Source organism: Castanea sativa, chromosome 7 (assembly GCF_040712315.1).
Source record: "Castanea sativa cultivar Marrone di Chiusa Pesio chromosome 7, ASM4071231v1".
Taxonomy (NCBI): Eukaryota; Viridiplantae; Streptophyta; class Magnoliopsida; order Fagales; family Fagaceae; genus Castanea; species Castanea sativa.
In genome coordinates, this window is record NC_134019.1 from 2,304,637 (window position 1) to 2,320,207 (window position 15,571).

A 15,571-nucleotide genomic window follows, 5' to 3' on the forward strand; every position below is an offset into this window, starting at 1 on the left:
AAAATTATGTTCAAAATTTTTTAATTTTAAAGTTTGTTGACCATAAATTTTTTTTTTCTACAGGAGTTTCAATTCCAGAATTTGAAAAGTATCAACCTCCGTGGATGTGAGTCTATTGAAAATTTACCTAATTTGTGCGCTCCAAACTTAGAGTACTTAGACCTTAAATCTTGCAAAAATTTAGTTGAGTGTCCTGAGTCCATTGGATTTCTTCATAAGCTTCAAGAATTGTATCTTGCTGGATGTGAAAAACTTCAAAATTTTCCAAGCCATCTCATGTGGAAATCTCTCCGCTATATAGATGTTTCATTCTACTCAAGTCTTGATTTTTTTTCTCTCTTTTGCGACAATCATCTCAGCTTTGAAGGTTTATATAGCTATTGCTGTAAAAATATTGTGGATCTTGAAGATTTCATCTATAAATTACCACCGCCTGAGATATTATGTATATATACTGCCAAATCGAGACCCTGGTGTGATCCATGTCCGATGCGAAAGTCATATGCGTTTCTAGATCTAAGCAATGTTCAAAATCTAGATCTGAGTAATGTTGGAAATCTAATTGAATTAGATTTATTGATGAAGTCTGATTACTTTCCTATATTGGAAGGTCTATATTTGAATGAAATCAATATTATTGCCATCCCGGAAAGCATCACTAAGTTTACTAGATTAGACACACTCGGAATAAAATGTTGTAAGTATCTTCAGGAAATTCCAAGGCTTCCACGATCTATAAGAAGAGTGCAAATACTAAACTCCCATTCGCTACATCCACAATCATCAAATAGATTGTTCAGTCAGGTGTTTCTCTCTCTCTTTCATTCAATGTTATATAACAACACTCTTTTTACCTTCTCAAAAATGCATTATTAAATTTGTTTGAATTTGATTATTGCAAACAGTTTGGAGCATTATGGCAACCACGACAAAATCCATCTGATTTAAATGATTATGGACTTGTACTACCTGGATCAGAGATTCCAAAATGGTTCAATCATCAAAGTGATGGAAATTCCATTTCATTCTGGGTCTGTCGTGATTGTGATTATCATAAATTTGTTTACTGCGTTGTTTTGGGACTGAATCAACGGACTGTAAAAGTCTCCTTGAAATTTAATGGGATAAATTTGACTTATTTTTGGTTTCCGTTAGGAATCACTGGTTTTCTGGATCTGACGTGTAATCATGTATTTTTTTTTATATTGCCTTCTTGCTTAGGGCACTTAAATCTATTAGAGCGGAATCGTGTGGAGGTTAAATTTGAATGTGACTTTTATTACTTTGGAGGTGATTCTCATATCCTAAGGTGTGGGGTCCATGCTGAATGCATCTGTCCTCTTGTTCAACATCTCTCCACCGACACTCTCCCACCTACTTCAATACCTGCCTTCCCCATTTGTTCTATTTCAAACACAGTCACGCCTTCCCCCCACCTCTTAAACTCTTGTTTGGAGCTTTCACCTTCGAATTCAACATATAATGATTTTGATTCTCCTCTAGAGGGCTCTCATGATGATGGATGTGATTCGAGTTTGTCACTGTGCACTTCTCTCGTGGGAAGAAATTATCCGCCTCCTCAGGCTCATGTTACTAGCCACATTTCTTTGCCAAAATTACGCTTGGATCTGCCAGGTTTGGGAATTGGCTCAAATTCTAGTGAGGGGTTTCATTGGGGTTCTTCTCCAACGGCCCATAACTTTGTCAGTGATGATGACTTCAATTGGTATTCTCCATCGAACAGTGATGATGATTTTGACTTCAATCTGTATTCTCCATCGAAGAAAAGGAGAAAATCTTGATCGAACTTGGAAGAAGAAATATGCCTCCATTTGAAAAAGAACCTTGAAACAATTTTCTTCTTCATTGTTCCCATTCCATTTCTTTAGCATTTGATGCCAAGGTATGTCTCTTTTTTCTTAGTTGCATTGTTTCATTTGCATCTTTGGATGCTCATTCATTGGATTGGGTACCAACATAGTTTGAATTGAAACTAACCCAAAGTAAATGCAGAATAGATGAAAGAAATTATGAAAAACCTATTTCAATTTTTAGACAAAATATGAAAACAAGCACTTACGTGTTTATCGCATAATCTCTCTCTCTCTCTCTCTGATAATGAAGCTTCTCATACTTGATTTTTTAAAATTTTGAGTTTTATTCCATTTCTCCATTGTTAGCATAATATGTGAGTATTAGGATTTTTGTTTATTAGTCTGTTACTAGCTAGCACCAATTCTTAAAATTCAAACTTCAGTAGGCATGACCTTATATGCTCATGCCATCCTTAATTTCATAGAGCAGGAGGTTTTGAAATGGATTTGACTTTGCCAATAATCGTAGTTTCAAGGTCCTTTGAACACACCATTACATTTTAAATGCTTTCTTTTTAAAATTGTTGCTGATAGTATATATTGTCTCAAATTTCATAATCTTGTCAAAATGTTGGGAATTATATGTGGATTTCTAATATTAGCTTGTTTGGTATTGATGTTACCTTCTAGGTTGATCCATTATTGGATTTAGCAATTCTGAAATGAATTAGGGAGGTCTTTAATCTAGTGGCAATAACAATTTATATTGTTAAGACTTTTTCATTATAACGTTTTGGGTGATGCCCTTTGGTTTTTTCTTCTCACTTGGGCATGCTATTTTATAGCTTTAACTATGAGTAAAATGTGTCTTTGTTATTAATTGTTGGACTCTGAAGTGATGATTGAAAAACTGAATGTGTAGAACCGAGCTAAGTTGCTGTGTGAAATCCTACTAACAAGGTTTCGTTCTTTCACATCAAGTTGTTCTTCGACCTATGTAATAGTGGAATATTTTCTAGCTTGCAAAAGTATACCAATATTTTTTCTCATAAATTAATGCAAATCATTATGTTATAAAATTCAATTGGATTTGCTTGGTGTCTTTGGAAGTGGATTTAATCGTTTTCTTTATTAAAGTTCATAGCATTTCACAAAAATTGATAATATGCTTGAGAAAAGAAATGAATCAATTGATAATGTATTGAAACCTAAAATTGACCTTGTGATTTCAATATTTTTTGACAATATTAAGAAGTAAAGAATTTGATCATGCATATCATGGAATTATCATATCTGTTAGGTCTGACCCAGACATTATTGTAGGAATTGGAAAAAAAGATTTTTGCTTTTGGGTGAGAGCTTTCCAATTAACCAATTTGTTGAGTCAACGTTCCAATTGAAGAATGGCCTAGTTACTAATGTCTCTGAATTTGGAATCAAGGCACTCCTTTTGGTAGTTTCTTGTGTCGTAAGTCATGTGATTATTCATTTTTATTTTGTTATTGATGCATGTCTGTTTAATTTAATGTGCAGTTGAAATGTCAATTGTTGGTGCCTTCTATTTTTTTTTTTTTTTTTTTTTGTGATGTTGAATTTTTATAGGTTTAAACGGCCATGTTTTACCCCCTATTTAGATATTTTTTATCTATATCGTCCAACATTGAAATTAACCTCATGCAAATTGCACCATTAACCTCATGCAAAATCCCAACCAAAGAACATCCTGCTTTCAATGCAATCCTACATCTAACTACTAAGCAGTTGCATTTGGTTCTGGATGGATGTCATGACAATATAAACTGCTCAATTATGTACTGGTGTTTGAAGTAGAGAATAGGGAAATGTCTATCAATCCAAATTTTTCGTTAAAGTCACATTGGGATGTTTTGGTTTGAACCTTTCAAGTCTATGGAGTATTTATTTTTAATGTGCTAGAATGATACTGCATTAGGTTATTTGCTCATTTACATCTTGTTGGCCAAAATTTAAGCTACTTCAATTCACAAATGCCTTTGGTTGGGATTTGTAGAAGAAAATAATTCATACTTATTGGTCAAAGAGTTTTTCCAATATAATATAAAATAAAATGCTTTTATTTGTTTGTTTCTTTCTATATTAATTGCACATTCTTGAATTAATTGGGATGACAGGGCCACTACTTCATCATTGTTGGAATAATAGTTGTAGCTGCTAGTGAAACTACTTCATCCTTATAAGTTTTGTTATTTTTGCGCCCAAAAATGATCACTCTGTTCTGTAGGATTCTCTATTCTGGTATTTGGTACTAATGGACTCCACACTTGATGCAACTGGGTATAGATGTAAGTCTTGTCTTTGGTATTTGACACCCTTATTTTGTAGACATTAGAATGATCTCAATGCCCAAGAAAAGGTTTTATAGTTATCTTTAACTATGAGCGGAGTCCTCTATCCCTTTGAAGATTATAGCTCTATACACATTTCATTTCTTACCAACTGGCATATCTTTAGTAAATAAATTAATAGGATTACCTCCAATTGCAGTTTGAACATAGTAATTTTCGACTGTTCTGTGGGCTGTGGCACCTTCTTACTAATTTCACTTTGAGTTAAATGTTGAAAAGAATATTTTGAAATTGCAAATTAGTATCACCTTGAATTCACCCTCTTATAGGAATACCTTGTTGTAGAGAAAAAGAGTAAACAATGTTCATGAGCTAATGGCTATGATTTTATATCCGGTACAAAAAATGTACTTATATACATGCCTTTTACTGTGTTATACATTAAAGTGTCAAGGAGAAGAGATCACTTATGTTGTATCCCCTTTTGTTAATTTTGCACTTATTGTAAGCAATGAGAATGGTAAAATCAAGTACATATGAGGTTAATTTTACATGTCAATGTTCCCTTCCCATTGAACATTTCCATTCATTTACCTGATCAGTCCAAGCAATTCCATGTTATTTGGACTATGATTTGTCAAATAAGTTCCTTTTTAAAAAATTATTTATACTATTTACAAATAACTTTCCCTTAAATGCCACTTCAAAATTTCTAAGCCAAAATTACTAGGCGATGGTTGCATAGCTGCATAGCATAGGACTAGTTTCTAGTGGGAAGACTTTCCTTGCAAGGATGTGGTTTCTCTGTCAAGTTTGATTTTTCCTTGAATCTGCTCAACCATTTCTAGAATTTTTACTCAAGGGGTTTTCACCATGTGTTGCAGCCCATGATGAATCTATGCAAGCATTGTTTTTGTGATACAGAGCTCCAGCTAATAATTTTGAAATTTTCACTTTCTTGACCTCTTGCAATACCAGTAAAACCTTACATCTAAATTACTCTTTTGTTTAAACAATAAAATTTCTGTTCAGATGACTTTTGCTATCTGCAGTTAAACTTTTGAACTTGTTTAATACAGTTAAAACTTGTGAACTTTTGACTTTTGCTATCTGCAGTTAAACTTTTGGACTTGTTATTACAATTATCTATCATATGTAAATTCCAATCTTAGCCTACTTATACATATAAAGCCTGTTTTCAAATACATGAAAGTAAATATTCTTTGACTTATATAAGGTACATATATTGGGTAAAAATGGAAATATTGACCATTATTGCCACGTGAAGGGTGTCTATGGTTTCTTGGTTCTTGACATTGCTTTTCCTACATCCAGGCTAAGGTCATGGCTGGTGATAATGTAGTGAGGTAATTGCTTCAAAAGATGACACAATGTGCATGCAGCGCGTATCTTGACATTTAGGAAAGTATAAGTGAAGTCATGGTTGAAATTCTAACATTAGATTATAGTATCATTGAGGTCTTCCCTAATTGTGCTTTTGACAGTTGACTTAATTATTAGCTTAATTGATCTCAAACACACATACATACCTAGTTCATTTTTTCCTTTTCTATCTGAGATAGAAATCCTACTCTAACATAATCTAAGTGTATGTGTGTAGCCCCTTCCCCTGTGTCTTCGCACAAGAACTTGTATTTATAGAGTGACCATAATACTAAGGGTTCGCGATGGTATAAATACCTAGTTCATATTATTATCAATATGTGGTAGAAGACACAAACAGAAATAGAATAATGTTTGTGTTGTGTCATATTTTCCCATGATTTGCCCATGTTAGTGTGTTTGCAGTGTCATAACCTTGGCCCTTCTTCTTGTTCATGCTGCAGAAATTCAAAGTTGAAAAATAAGGTTTGGATATATTTGGTAAAAAAAATAGTGTGGATTAAGTTGGTTTAATTTTTCACACGGTCAATGGCTAGGGCATTTTAGATATAATATATATTTTTTAACAATTCATGTATTGTTTTACACATTATAATTGTGAGGACAAAAGGTCCAGGGCATGATCTTGGGCCTTGGGCCTAACCTGAGTATGTCTACTTGTTCGAGGAGGGTTAGGTGATGGTAACAATATCAAACTTGGGGGCCCACAAGTAGATTGTAGCAAGGGAAGTTGGTGGAAATAGTCCGAGGAGGGGCAGCTCCTCGGCTAAGTAAGGTGAAGTTTAGATGGTACGCCATGGTGATAAGAATGATATTCTAGAAGGTCTGGAGGATGAAGGCGTGTTCTACAAGGGCACGGAAAGGAAGAACGAGTGAGAAATATTTTAGAAAAAGCTGCTACCACCGCATTAAAGACTCTGCACCTACCTCTCTGGCCACATTAATGAAGAAATGACATATGAACAGTGATGATCAACCTTACAGCTATCGTTTGAAGACTCCAAGAAGGCAGTGGATGGGACAAGTATTTGGATCAGTGATTCAATCCATACGTGGAGGATGGAGGGAAGAAATAGGAGAATATAAAAAGAAAGGAAAGGCATTTTGGACGAAAAACGATCGGAGAAGAAAGGGAGAAGAACACTGTACACGCCATCATCCTAAATTGTAATCTATTTTTAGACAAGGAAAAGATAATACAAACCGTCCTCGGCTTATGTCCGAGGGGTAATCCCATTACATAAACAATTTATTGCATATGATTTGGCGATCTAGCCCATCATTTTCGTTATCAGACATCCATAGAACCTAAATTTCAGCCTACTCTCTACAAATTTCATTGTATTGGGCTTTTTGGGCTAGTCCCCTTCATACTGTTGGGTTCGGGTGCGAATTGTGACCTTACAATAATTTTATTGATTCCACCTAATTCTTTTTCTTGCGTTAATAAAATTTTGGTGGGTCTATGGAGTGATTAATGATCCTTACACTGAATTTTTCTTTGCAAAGATCTAATCTTTTCAAAAGGTATATATGTTGCCTACATTTATAATAATTATGAGTTCTTCAAATCTTTTCACTGAAATCATACTGTACATTTTCTTTGTATTCAAGCCATTTAAAGACCTTAATTGGTTCATGATATTATTATAAACTACTGTTATCTTTGACTTGAGATGTCTTTTTTTGAGAAACACACAAACACACACACACATATATATATATAGGGGAAGAGGGATGAGAGATGGGAATACACTCATACGCCAACACCAAAACTGCATGCGGCAGTTAATGTCGCGGAGCAAGTGATAAACTCCTTCTCAATATCACACCTTACCGATGTGGGACAACTCAACAACACTGAGTATCTTTTTTTGTGAAACACACACACACACACACACATATATAGGGGAAGGGGGATGAGATGTCAGTTTATTAAAATCTGTAATTTTCATTTGAAAATGGAAGTAATCCAATAATCACTAAGCACCACTAGTAAAGATTGTTGTTGAAAAAGAGGAAGACATTTAATTTTTATGATTATATTAAGATCTTGATTTCCAATTTTCATTGGTTATCTTTGGGGTTTATTCTTAATAGTTAGAATTTTCAAATGCAGAAGGTGGAGAAGCTGAAAATTGATGTGCCTACAGTTTGTAGCAGCAACTTAGTGATTGATATCATTTATCCTTGAGATTCTCAAGCTAGAAGAATTGTTGGATGGTTTAGTTGGGAATTCAAAAACTCCATCAAGGGCAGTTAATTTACTCCCAAAAGATCTAAAATCCTATTTCTATTTTGTAAGTAAAGTGACACATAGGCATCATAGTTTCTGTATTTGTATGTGATTCCTTTGTGTATGTGTCCCTGTCTCTCTCTCCCATTCACAGTTTTTGTGGCAAATTAAGGAGGGAATTTAATGTTGAACTTGAGAGCAACATTAAAAATGTAAACAGTGGCATCTTTGGGATTGGGGCTTCTCCTAATAGGGATTTCAAAATTTCCAAGGATGAAACAACATAATTTTTGGGGGATTGGTAGGGTTCTTTGGGTTGGTGTCGGATAATTTATTGAAATTTGATCTCAATTTCAGCAATAATTTACTACTTTTGGTCTGGTTCTTTGGAATCAAGTGTGAATTAACCAAAAAATGAAATTTGTGATAAATAGGATTCTAAATCATGGGAGTTTAAATTTCATTTGTTAATTTCCATGTAAATAGCAAATTTTTATCCAAAAGCAAAATATCTATTTCTATTCCATGTAAATTAACCAAATATGCTTTTGATTTTGTGTCATAAGAAATTCTTGAACCTGATTTGAGGGGTGAAGACCCAACTACAAAAGATAGAAGCCCAGGTCAAGAGCCATTAAGCACCCTGGAGAAGAGTATGTGCCACAATGCACTGAACATCTAGTTAGGAGCCATTATCTATTTCTTCTATAAATAATACTACAAGTACTTTGGTTTTGTTACTTTGTTTGTAAGCTAAGGACTTTCTGAATTTTAGGGGAGAAGGGCATAAAATTAGATAGGTGGCATGAGCTACTTCTCTTTGTAGTTTTTTATTTTCCCATCTCTGTATAGTACATATTTTGAGTGAAAAGTACGAGGAATAGCAACTGGTTATGTCAGATTCATTTGTGACATATTCATCATTTGAGTGTTTATATAAATTTTTTCTTTAACCCAATGTTTAATTGGTATCTATATTATTGGGGTGAATTTCAGGGAGGAAAATAATTTCCGTAAAAAATGAACCTGGGATGCTAAGTCATAATGGTGGTTTTGTTTATGTTTCTGTGTGGTGAAAGCATGAGATTCAAAATCAATCTGTACAGTGGCTCAATGCCTAGAGTTTCATACTTTTTTCCCCCTTATTTTCTATATTGTGTTGGCTTGATAAGGAGCGTGCGGCAGTTCGACCTGAGCAAAGTACAAGTCAATTTGTTTCAAGCAACAATGCCAACACAGAAAATTTAAGCAGCACAAGTAGGCCAGGGTTGATTGAAAACGAGGACAGGCTTCCTGGAGCTGTGCTGCTTGCAAGGGCTAGGCTTTTGGAGAGGTTGAGAGGGGTGCCCCTTTTTGCAAACAGGTCAGTGCTTACTGTGATATGCAATTTGGAATTTTCCAAGGGTGAGTCTGGACATTACATGAAAATTATTATCTATTTTATGTCATCAATTATATGTTTATGCCAAAATTGTCCTGACACATATGCGCAATACCAAGATTGACTGCCACCAATGCTTTTGATGGTGAAGTTATGAAAGTATTGAATTGATCAATCTGATGATGGATCCATTTTTCTTCTCTGACTCCACTTTTAGATGGACCTCTATGTGTAAAAACTGGGTTATAGTGACCCATTTAATTCTTACGGAACGACCATAAAAATCTTCAACTTTCTTGCAATTAATTATCCTCTTCATGATGTCCGTAATTTAAATTTCTTATGACAAAAGTATTTACAACTAGAGGAATTGCATAGTGTGTGTGTGTGTGTGTGTATGATGGATTGTATCGACAGCCTTATACTGTTAAGTGATGTTTAGCATATCACAAAACTAGGCCAACCAAGAACAGCTTAACTGGTTTTAATTTTTTTAGTTCAAAGAACTGGTTCAAAATGGGACGCAATATGTTCCTTTAGAAAACTAGTTTTAACTTTGGTTCTTTCAAATATACATTCTCTCCAAAATCAAGTTTTGAAAATTTTAATGTTTTCATATGCATACTCTCACCATAATCTAGTTTTAAATTAGAAAATTTTGCATGCCTATTAAGTAAAAGTGGTTTTGATATGTTTCTAGACAGACAAAATAAAATAAACCAGTTCAGTTTTGTTTTTGGTTCCGCTTGTATTAGAACTGAACTAGCTCCGTTGTTTGCCAAACATCCCTTATTGTCTGAATTGGGTAGGTGGTTTAATGGGATGATCGAGGAGGTAGCTCCATCTGATCATGCCTGTTGGATTTGTGACAAACAATTGAGGTTGCGGCACATCATTTGAAAGGGTTTATCACTTTTTTCTTTTAATTAGATATGATTTTTTTTTTTATGTGAGATTGATGTCACATGGTGACATCTGTCCAAATCCATGGAATTCCCTTTGGAATCTCCAGAAGTCCACACTTGAGCTCTTTTGTCATGATTACCAATTCTGTCTTTATGAAATTTTAAATTGAAATCAAAGTGCAATTAGACATCATTTGTGATCCTATTTTTGGGGACCCGCTAGAATTTGGCTTTGGTTTCCCCTTTGGAGGATTTGAACTTGGTTTAGTAATTGCAATGCTAATTATACTGGTTCTCACCACCGGGTTCTATTATGAAGCTCAGTAAACATGTTACCCACTTACCAGAGAGATTAGTATATTCCTTCGATCTCATTTTATGACTTAATATTATTAGGGCAGCAATTCTGGCAGTTGGGGCAAGACACTGTAATTTATTGTGACAAAATTCTTGTAATATATTTTATTTCTTTTAAAAAGTGCTGAATTCTATGCTATGTATTCATCAAATTTGCAACAATATCCATTATGGGAATTTAAAATATTCACAAATTATTGGTGAATATCTCTTGTTCCACCAATGTCTTTGAAACGGTTGGACTTATTTTAATGGATGGCTTCTTCAATCATTGTTTCTCATTATTTGTCATTTGCTGTGAATTTCTGCTGCTGATGCTACTGACATCATCCTCACTATGCTGCTGCTGCTTGTGCTACTATAGATATTGTTTATTGCAACCTGCACATGGTATTATGGTCTAGCCTAGTTGTCAAAATATTCTGAATGTGAAGATCTTTCTTCCCTCGTTTTTGAATCAAAATAATAGTCTCTTGTTTGGTTTTGCTTTTTAATTTAGGGGAAGTGGGAGACCTTTGTCAGACCACCCTGAATTTACGCTTGAAGATGACCTAAGAGAGCTTGTTGATGATCGAGACTTGGGTGCTCAAGCATCAGCAGGTCAGTCAGCCTGACCTCTTGAATCGAGAGGCTACAATTCCGAAGAAGAAGCCACCCGGAGGTTTTCAGCAGGCAAGGTTGAAGGGGCGGTATCAAGAGCTTCACAGGATTACAGTATATGTCTGGAGACATTCATAGAGGGAGACGCGCTTATACGCTTGCCATGTTCCCATAGCTTCCACTCTGCCTGCTTGGTCCCTGGCTTCAAACTTGTGGTGGCTGCCCATATTGTTGCAGAACTATAACTATAGTAACAAGTCACAACAAAGCGTCAAAGAGATAGATTTTTTTTACTAGAAATGTTTTTGTAATCTGGGTTTTCCTACACGTGTGAAAGTTTTGGCACTGACCAAATTATTATTTTTTAATTTGTAATTGTGTGCATATGTAATTATTGTATCTCCTGCTCTGTTGTACACCCCAGAAAGTCTTGTCTCATTGTATTTCTTGATTGCTATTTTGAAATTTGTTGAATACGTGTTTTATGTGTTTTGCTGTTTTAGATTACCTTTTGGTCTCTCTTGTCTATTCAGGAAATTTAGAAGGTATTGATCGTCAAAGCCTACGAATGATGTTGGAAAGACCCAACAAGTCGTACTGCGGCCCAAAGCTATATATATATATATATATATATCTCTCTCTCTCTCTCTCTCTCTCTCTCTCTCTCTCTCTCTGAAAATAAAATAACATAAATTAAAAATGCTTTTAATTTTCTAGTTTTTGATAAAGTAAAAAAATGATTTTAACTTGAACATAATAGAATAGACTAATTGAATGAAAGGAGAAGAGAGTAATTGTTAAACTTATGCTTTGGTCCTTGTTCTATTTTTCATTTTAATTATGACCAAAACAATATTATAAACTAGAGAAATAATTTTTAAAAACAATTATTTCAAGTTTCAGGAAAAAGCTCAATTTGGAGTGTCAATTGGTCCTTAGTAAGGACATCATAGTGTGGTTATATGGCTCCTGTAAAAAATTTAAAATTTGATTTTGGATCAATGATTGTGGTTAAAAGGTTCCCGAAAGAAATTTAAATTTTGAATTTAGATCAATGATGTTAGGCAAAATTTGAACACAAATCCTTTATTTGAGAGAAATTTTTTTTTATCATTTAAGTAAATTAGAACCCACAAATTAATTTGAATTGATTATAAAAATAAGAAATTCACCAATTACGTAGCATCATTTTTTGGGTACCTTTTGTTTGGTTAAATTTTAGTATAATAATAATAATGAACAAAATTTCTCTATAAACTAATTTGGAGAAAAATTATTTAAACTTCTCATATATATAATTTTTTTTTTTTGTGAATTTTGAAAATTTAATTGTTGAATTTTATGTTTTTTATGTTCTTAATATGCATATTAAATTTCATTCAAATCAGATATTATTTATTATTCGATCAAGAAACTTATTTTTTTATACACAATTTTAGATCGCAAAAATTTGAAATTTTAAGTTTTTTTTTTTTAATGACATAACAATTGATTTGTGATTTTATTGAAATTTTGCAAGCACAGAAGATACAATAAGCAAGTGTAATCCAGATGCTAGATTTTTAAAATTCACACTTAATATAAAGACATAAAAAATTTGAAGGGTTTCTTTTTAAATTAGTTTTGAGAGAAATTTTGTTAAAAAATAATTGATACTCTATTAAAAAAAAAAAAAAACTAGAATCATTGACAATTGATACTCTTATCGTCTATATATTTGTTAATATTAATAATACTAGAGATGCAAACTATTTTACAAAAAAATTTACAAATTGTCGATGTGGTGATTGATTATTGATAAATGAAAAAGTGATATTAACGTTGGCTATTTTCAACGGTTGAAACCATCGAAAAAAAGTATAAAAAACCGTCGAAAAAAATATTTTCAATGGTTATAATGACTGTAGAGAACCGTTATCAAAAACCGTGTCGAGAACATTTTTCTAGTGTCATTCTTCTGTTACTCTTCCATAATGCATTTTCTTTGCACATCCCCAAAACCACTTTCGCAACAAAGCTTGATTAAACAACAATATCTTCTTAATCCCCAATTCTCCATGGTATAAAGTAGAGGATTGCAACAAATACTCGAATTAACTAAATGGAAATTAAATTCGTCACCCTTACCACCAAAAAGGAAATCCTTTTGAAGTTTTACCAACCTATTTGCCACCCTACAAGCAATGGAAAAAATATAGGAAATATTTTGGAAGGCTAGATAGCATACTTTTGATTATAGTGAGTATGCCTCCCTTTGATAGGTACAATTTCTTCCAACCAACCAATTTCTTATGCATTCTCTTTTGAATGGAATCCCATATATGCCTTGCCTTGAAATGAGCTCCCAACGGTAAACCCAAGTACTTCAAAACATGACATCCAAGATTGCTTGCTAGTTTTTCAACATGCACTATCTCTCCTTCTGGACCAATTTTAGAATTACATAGAATAATTCTCAAACCTAAAATTGGCTCAAACCAAATAAGTACACATCTTAAATAATGAAGATGTGTAGAGTATGCATCACAAATGATGGATGTGTCATCAACAAAAAGTAGATGGGATATTAAAACCCCTTTTCAATCTATTTGCTTTTATAGGAATTAAAACCCCCAAGGTAGCATTTAAAAAATTTTCAAAAACACATTTGATGCATTGTGATTTTTGTTTTTTTTTTTTAATTTTTTTATATGTAAATAAACTTTATTAAAAACAAACCCAAATCAATCTACCAGCAAATCTTAACAACAAACCCAGCAAACCCAAATCAATCCACCACCCACCGATACACCACCTTAATACCACCTTGATCTACCACATCTGCCACTACATTAAACCCACATCAAACCCATGAGCTCCACCAACCCATGAGATCCGCGATCCACGACATGCACGGCACCACCCTGATCCACCAATTACGGCACCACCCTGATCCACCACCACGACACCACCCTAATCTGCCACATCAAACCATGAGCTCAACCAACCCATGAGACCCACAGCGGCTTAGTCACGGTGAGCACGGCACCACTCCAATCCACAAACCACGACACCACCCTGATCCACCACATCAAACCATGAGCTCCACCAAATATGAGACCCACGGAGGCTTGATTCAAGGGAGAATAGAGAAAAAAAAAAAAAAAAAAAAAAGAAAGGGAAGACAAGGACGAGAGAGGGGGAAGGATTGCATGAGAGAATTAGAAATGAAAAAGAAGAAAGAAAAGAGAGAGAGAGAGAGAGAGAGAGAGAGAGAGAGAGGAGATGAGAGTACCGGTGAGAGAGTGAGGCTTTGATAAAGCAAACAGTAAATATAATAAAATATTAATATTTGGTTTTACAATTGAGCTACAGTGCGATTCTACATTTAGAGGATCTCTAGCAAATTTTCTAAATTTTTGTATTGTTTGCAGAATGAACAGTGACTTTTACCTTTTAGCTACCCATTTTTTCAAATATACTTTTCAACAAATTCTCTATCACATTCTCTATCTCATTTAAATATTATTTCTTCATTCATTCTTTATTCTTTTTTTATCATAATTTATTATTCCTATATTCATTCCCAATAATTATATTTTTCAATGAAAAGTGTTATATCCACAACATTTTTCACAATACTTTCACAAGAATCACATCAAAATCTTATGTGAAAAGTTGTTACTAATTCTAATTTGAACCCACCACTAAAATTATTTTTTCACTCACTAATATTAGCTAATAACAATCTATTACTTAAGATTTATTGTGAAAATATTGTGGTAACATTTCTCAACTGCCATCTGTTATCCATGCGTTTCTTCTTCTTCTTTTTCTCTTTTTTTTTTTCTCTTGGTTTTTTCTCCACCATACACGTATCCCACTCCTTTCCTCTCTCTACCTTCTTTTTCTTTTTCTAGTTCATTCCGGATCATTTCTTCAACTATCTCTCTCTCTCTCTCTTTTTACTTTTTCCATTTCTACTTGATTCTAGAACATTCTCTCCCTCTATCTCACACAAACAAATTCTCTTTCATACACACATAGATCACCGGCAGAGAAGTGGAAATCGGCGTTCTACATGTTTTTTTTTTTGTTCTGGTTTGATTATGTTTATTTTATTGTTCAGATTTCAGTAGGCTTATGAGAAAGATTGTTTTTGTGTTTCAAATCTTTCAATTGGGTTTTGTGTTTTTGTTTTGATTGTGCTATATTACCGTTGAGATAGAGAGTGAAGAACAAAAGAGAAAAGGAATGAGAGAGAAAGAATATTTTTTTACTCAGTCAGGTATTTTTTAAAGATAAAATAATGGTTTGGAGTTGCTACAGTGTTCTCTAGATTAAGAGAATTAATGTAGCAACTTCAAAAAAAAATTTGAAAAAGTTTTGGGTTTAGACCAAGGAAGTCAATACCATACCGGAGGCTGTACCGGTTTGGCTAGCGGTACGATATATTTCGGATACCAGTCAATACCAGTGTACCGTTTTGGGTTTACCGCTATTTTTTACTATTTCATTCCCAACAATTATATTTTTTTAATAAAAATGTTATATTCACAATATTTTTCGCA

General features: G+C 33.7%; 2 pseudogenes; both read left to right on the plus strand.

Annotated features, from left to right (window-relative positions):
• LOC142643477 (TMV resistance protein N-like) overlaps positions 1–15,571 on the plus strand; it is a 54,061-nt pseudogene that overhangs the window by 2,738 nt on the left and 35,752 nt on the right.
• On the plus strand, positions 6,329–11,481 carry LOC142643161 (putative E3 ubiquitin-protein ligase RHY1A; annotated as a pseudogene).